General features: G+C 33.1%; 1 pseudogene; it reads left to right on the forward strand.

Moving 5' to 3' along the window:
* The first annotated feature begins 1,978 nt into the window (after window positions 1–1,978).
* Window positions 1,979–4,313, forward strand: LOC111451621 (annotated as a pseudogene).
* The last annotated feature ends 2,860 nt before the right edge of the window (window positions 4,314–7,173 follow it).

The following is a 7,173-nucleotide window of genomic DNA, read 5'->3' on the forward strand; positions in this document are numbered from 1 at the left end:
AAAAAAAAAAAAAAAAAACCCTTTAATTTTCAAAATTTTTAATAATATCTAAAAAAAAATTCAAAATTACATTTATTACGAGAATATACGTGTGACACCCAAATAAATTATAGATATATGAATAAACAGAGACCATATTCAAATGAAAGTGATCTTGAAGATAAAATAGCTAAAAAAAGACTTAAAAGAATTGAAAGTCACTATACACGTAAAAAAAATGGGCACCTATCATTAGAATTTCATTGTCAAACCTGTGAGTGAGGACAAAACATGTTAAGAAGAACTTGGGTTGGTTTGTGTTTCAAAAATACCAAAATTTGGATAATTTTCCACTCTATTTTTTTTTTAATATTTAAAAGTATTATTGAAATTTTTCTAAATTTAAATATTAAAAAAGTATTTTTATTAATTGAGTTTAAAAGAATGGAAATTCACTCCCTAAAAAAAAAACCTTTTAAACAGAAAGTCAATTCTTTTAAAAGTTAAAAATATTTGAAAGTCACTGTCTAAGTAAAAAATTGTGCTCCTTCCCGGTAGTTCAATCATTAGAATTTTATGATCAGAAGTGTGAGTGAGGACAAAACATGTTGGTGCACCTTCCCTTCTATTTGATAGCCCAATCATTAAAATTTCATGGTAAGGCGTGTGAGTGAAGACAAAACATGTTGGTAAAACTTGTGTTGGGTTTGTGTTTTAAAAATACCCATAAACTTTTAAAATCTAATTTTTTTAATATTTAAAAATATTATTTAAAGTTTGAAAATTAAAAAATATATAAAATAAAAAAAGAGAGTGATTTAAAACATTTTAGATTAATGACGTGGAGGGTATATATGAATAAAAATAATAATAATTTTGATGTGAATTTGTGTGAAAAATAGGATGGGAATAAGTGAGAGTGGGTTATAATAATTATAATAATTGTGCCAACCAATGAATTGAGAGCTTAGTAAAGTAATATTGTAGCGTATAAAATAATCTTTGCATTTTTTAATGCCATCATTGCTTCCATACAACCAAATAATAATAATAATAATAATAATAATAAATATTTTCATTTTATTATAAAGTCCAATACAAAATTTCAACTTATACTATACTTTTTTTCTCTCTATATTCGTGAGCATGCGTTCACGTATTTTTATAATATCCTCAACTATAGTTTTCATCATTTCTTTGCTTTCTTACAACTTTATTATTTCTTTTTTGTCCAATAAATTCTTAAACTTTTCCACTCCATTATATTATATTATATAAAATATAATTTTTAAAAATTCAAATTTCAATATTATAATATAGTTTTTCACGATTAAAAAATTATATTTATTTATTACTATAACATATATATATATATATTTATTTTTAATTTTTAATTTTGAATCTAATACGTATTTCATCAGAAAGCTTACAAACTTATCGGGGCAGAAAATTAAAAGTTTAATGTCTTATAGTTCATTAATTAGAAATATTTTAAGTATGTAATCTAGTACACACAAAATTAAAAATTAAATACATAATTGACATTATTAAAAATTCATAGACCTATTAGACGTAAACATGAAAACAAATTTAATTCGTGAATTTTAATATATTTATGAGCTTTTGTCTTATTATACTCCAATCAATAACTTATTGGGATTGAAACCTAGTATTTATGTCAAATTATCAATGTCAGCATTATACTTCAATTAATGACTTTGATATCACATAAAGAACCGATAACTAGTCACATCCCCTATAGTAGATTTTGGGACATTTTAGTGTTGGCGAGTGTAGACATGATTTTGGTCTTTGGGTATACACCTTGCATCACCCGTCATATACCCCGTGTTGACACAACAATCATAGTAAAGATCTATCTAACATGAAAGCATGTAAAAGAGGTTTGGAACATGCATGCAGCCATAAACAACACGTTCTGGATAAGTATAACTGAAACATCCAACATGTGGTCATAGACAACACGCCTTAGACAAGTATGACCGTGATACTAAACAATGGAGGCAATATTACATCTCCACGCAGGAGAGGAGTGGATTGCATGGTGAATTCGTTCATTCCAATAGGGCTCGGGTATCAATGCAACAATGTCTACAATGCCACTAGCTTCCTCCACCATGTCGAGCATGGACATGAAACTAATGGTGGCTAATTAGTTTTCTCCTGTGACAAGGAACCTGAACCTTTAAGGAGGATTGGTGCTGCTACGGCTAGAGAAGTTAGAGCAACTGGGAGTGGTTGTGTCTTTGCTCCATGCTTAGCAGTACCCATTGTATTCAACTTAGTCTGATTCAAACAAAACTATATGCATTTTCATTTCAGGTCTATAGAGATACTACTGGGGAAGAGACTAGCATTGTCCAGGAATGACAGAGAGATCATAGTCTACTTAGATGTGAAATCCCGTCTGTTTTTTCAAAAGGTGTTCCTTTTGTTCGGGAAGGAAAATTTTCAATCATTAGGGCTTTGTCTTTCGAGCTTCCTCTCAATGTTTTTAAGATGCGTCTGCTAGAGAGAAGTTTCCACACCCTTATAAAGAATGTTTCGTTCTCCTCTCCAATTGATGTGGAATCTCACAATCCACCCCCTTCTAAGTCTAGTGTCCTTGCTCGCACTCGTTTCTCTCTCCAATCGATGTGGGATCTCACAATCTATGTGGGATCTCAATCCACCCCCATTCGATGCCCAGCATCGTTCGCTGGCACACCGCCTGGTGTCTGTCATTGATATCATTTGTAACAGCTCAAACTAACCACTAGTAGATATTGTCCTCTTTGAGCTTTCCTTTTCGGGCTTCCCCCCAAGGATTTCAAGACGCATATGCAAGAGAGAAGTTTCCACACTCTTATAAAGAATGTTTCGTTCTTCTCCCCAATCGATGTGGGATCTCACAATCCACCTCCCTTTAGGGCCCAACAGACACTGGCACTAGTTCCTCTCTCCAATTGATTTGAGATTTCACAGACTTGGTATGACTTTTCCATTTCACAAATCCTACTTAAAAGAAAGAAACTTCTCAGCCCTGTAACAGAGGCAAGGTTGCAGCTTGTACAGAGCATCTTGTCGGTGATAGAAGCACAATCAGGAGTATCAATGATAAGAACACAGTGATCGGCAAGCATGGACTGTTGAGCACTCACATGCCAGGATACTATCACTGCATAATCAAGGGTATTACTACAATAATGGTTTCTTACACAAGTTGGAATGGTGACAAGATGCATACAAACCATGAACTCATCAATGATTACCTTAAGAACACTCTCAACTTCAGGGTATGCATTGTACTAAATCTTCATGGAAGACATGCCTAGATACAACCCCCTAGATCTCAAAACCTTGCAGATTAGAGTTCACAAAACTAGTTTTCTAAATGCAATTTTGCTGTTAGATTTCAGATTATGATTCCTAAAAACCACACTGAATTCCTCAATGGCCTTACCTACCTTGTCAACAGCATTGCCATTCCGATGTCCCGAAGGCTTTTGACGTTCGTGATGAGTCTATTTGATAATCCAGTGGCCGATGACAGATTTGTAAATGAGCTTGGAAGCCACCTGAAAACACAAAGACATTTAGTTGAACAACAATTTTGAGTGAAAAATCTTGAGAACTGCTAATTCAATTGAACAAGAACGCAGAGATCTGGTAACAGAATCAGTAAGAAAATCACTTGTTCTGTTGAGGAAAGGAGAAAATGCAAATGATCCAGTCCTGCCTCTCTCCAAAACGACGCCAAAGAACTTAGTCGCCGGTACTCACGCCCACAATTTAGGTTTCCAGTGCAGCGGCTGGACGATCTCCCGGCAAGGGCTCAGCGGCAACAATCTCACAACCGGAACCACCATTCTCGATGCAGCGAAGAAAACCGTCGATCCAAACACGGAGGTCGTCAACGAAGTAAATCCAACGACCGATTACGTTAAGGCGAACAACTTCTCGTACGCCATTGTCGTCGTGGAAGAACTGCCGTATGCCGAAACAGACGGCGACAACCTAAACCTAACGATCAGCGAAGGAAGCTCCGACCTGATCCAGAACGTGTGCACCAGCGTGAAGTGCTTGGTCGTCATCGTCTCCAACCGATCACTGACGATTCCTCCGCTCGATCGCAGTTGGACGCGCTGGTAGCAGCGTGGCTTCCGGTACGGTGCGATAAGACGTCACCGACGTGATGTTCGGCCACTCTGGGAGTTCACCGGAAAGATGCCGAGGACGTGGTTCAAAGACGGTAGATCAACTTCCGTTGAAGTACGAGGATGAGAACCGTATTGGATTTGGGCTTACAAAACTGAGCCTGTAAAGTGTAAACAAAGCTCAGGATTTTGTTTATAAAGAATTAGGAATTAATTAATGGAATTTCAAAAACTTAATTAAATTGATATATTTTCAAGTGGCTAATGTCGGTGTTCGTGGGTTGAGTAAGATCGGGTATATTTTTAAAACCTAATCTTATTGGTTGAAGTAAAAAAAAAAAGTGTTCCAATTGATCGGGATGAAAAAATGTACCTGCGAAAATGTTCGGAATGATAAATATACTAGCTCAAATATTCGAGATGAAAAACATATCGACCCAAATATTTGAGATGAAAAATATACTTACCCGAACGTTCGGGATGACAAGTATACTACGGAATGTGCAAATTTACCTGCCTAAATGTTCGGGATGTGAAAATATACCCGTCCAATTATCCACCTGGGTTGGCTCGTTACATTATTTTCAATAAAAAAATATTAATTAATTATTATTACTTTATAATCTTAATTAATTCCACCTACAAATTTCAAGTCAACTCAATTTCATTGTGGATGCCAACCCAATTTTGCTCTCATTATTAATTGTTTGACTTCTATATGAAGTAAATTAATAAAATAAAAAAAATACGAGTGAACATTAGACAAAAAGTCAACCTAATAGAACATCATTCTTTCAAACTTAATTCAGACAAGTATTACAGTGATTGTCATACCATTCCAGAACGTGTCATGTATATCCAATGTCCTAAGCTGATAAAGTATGAGTGATCGTTAGACAAAAAGTCAACCTAATAGAACATTGTTCTTTCAAACTTAATTCAGACAAGTATCATAGTAACTATCATATCATTTCATAACAGTGTCATGCATATCTAATGTTCTAAGCAGATAAAGTATGAGTGATCGTTAGACAAAAAGTCAACCTAATAGAACATCGCTCTTTCAAACTTAATTCAAACAAGTATCATAGTGACTGTCACATCGTTTCAGAACAGTGTTATGTATATCTAATGTTCTAAGTTGATAAAGTATGAGCGAATGTTAGACAGAAAATCAACCTAATAGAATATCGTTCTTTCAAACTTAACTCAGGCAAGAATCACAGTCCCTGTCATATCATTCTATGACAATGTCGTGTATATCTAACGTTCCAAACTGATAAAGTACCCGAAGTATTAATATAATTTTTTAAATATTTTTTTTTAAAGGACCCTACTAACCACTATTTAATATTTTCTCAATATTAAATATTTTAAAAGTATATAATAATTTTAAATTGAAACACTTAAAATATATTTAAGGAATTTGATGGTTGGATTGGATAAGTTAAAATAAAATATTTTGAAATTATAAATATTCAAAATTTTGAATCTAAATTTTAATCAGACTTTTTCAAAAATTCTTCATGCCTTTTGAATATCTTATAGCTTAAGTAATTTCATTTAAATTATTTTTAATAATTCTTTTCCTACCATTTCTTTTTACTTTATTAATTAAAAAAAATATTTTTAATTATTGCATAATTACTTTAAACTTATCATATATTCATAATCTTTTAAAATTGACCGATCCAATTGTCTCACACAAATATTTAATTTTATGTATAATACATTAATTAATTTTAAAAAATTTTAAATTCTTTTAAGGTTTAGTTTGGTGTTTTTTTAAATAAATTGTAACCTTTAATAATAATAATAATAAATAGAAAAAAAAAGATTGGTTTGAAAGAATATCTAACCAAATACCAAACATATTGAGTGGGTAAAATTTGGTTGAAGAGTTGGTACTTTTCAATTCAATTTTTTTTTAAATTATAATATTATATATGAATATTACCATTAAGCATATAATTGACCTTTTCTCTTTGACCATTTACATGAAAATTAGTTTATATATTATTAATAAATAACAAAATCAATTCACTTGAATTTTATTTATTTATTTGTGATTTCAAAAATAAGAAAATTATACCCGACCAGGTTTCATTGTTTGAGATACGAACAATTCTTCAGTCTTAGAATAGGTATAATATCTGGTGTCAACATCACACTCTATCGTTGATTTTAGTCTTTGTGTAACAACCCAGGTGTCAACATCACACTCTATCGTTGATTTTAGTCTTTGTGTAACAACCCAGATCCACCATTGTCCTCTTCGGGCTTCAGTCTTTGTGTAAAGACCTAGATCCACCATTGTTCTCTTTGAGCTTCCTCTCAAGGTTTTAAAATGTGTATGCTGGTGGAAGGTTTTCACACCATTATAAAGGGTGTTTCGTTCTCCTCTTGAACCAACGTGAGCCTCTCACAATCCAACCCAGATCCACCATTGTCCTCTTCGGGCTTCAGTCTTTGTGTAACGACCTAGATCCACCATTGTCCTCTTTGAGCTTTCTTTCAAGGTTTTTAAATGTGTATGCTGGTGGAAGGTTTCCACACCCTTTATTGAACCAACATGGGCCTCTCACAATCCACCCCCCTTCAAGGCCCAGCCTCCTCGCTAGCACATAGTTCGATGTCTAACAACCCATATTCACCGCTAGCTGATATTGTCTTGTTTGAGCTTTTCTTTTCTAGATTTCTCTTAAGACTTTAAAACTCGTCTGCTAGGGGAAAGTTTCCACACCCTTATAAAGGGTGTTTCATTCTCTTCTCCAACCAATGTGGGACGCATACACTTCGTAGTTATAAAGATACCGGAATAAAATATTAAAAAAAATATATATATCTAAAGTTGGTAAAAGGATATGGATAATGGGAAACATGATAAATATGCATAAAGCAAAAAAGCAAATAATAACAAAATTAAAAAATAAAATAAATAAAATAAAACGATAAGTTCGAGATAATGGACTGTTAAAAAAAAAAGTCTTCCTTTTAGTCAAAGGTGGCCGAACAAAAAAAAAAAAAAAAAAAAAAA

Source organism: Cucurbita moschata, unplaced genomic scaffold (assembly GCF_002738365.1).
Source record: "Cucurbita moschata cultivar Rifu unplaced genomic scaffold, Cmos_1.0 Cmo_Scf00013, whole genome shotgun sequence".
NCBI classification, from domain to species: domain Eukaryota; kingdom Viridiplantae; phylum Streptophyta; class Magnoliopsida; order Cucurbitales; family Cucurbitaceae; genus Cucurbita; species Cucurbita moschata.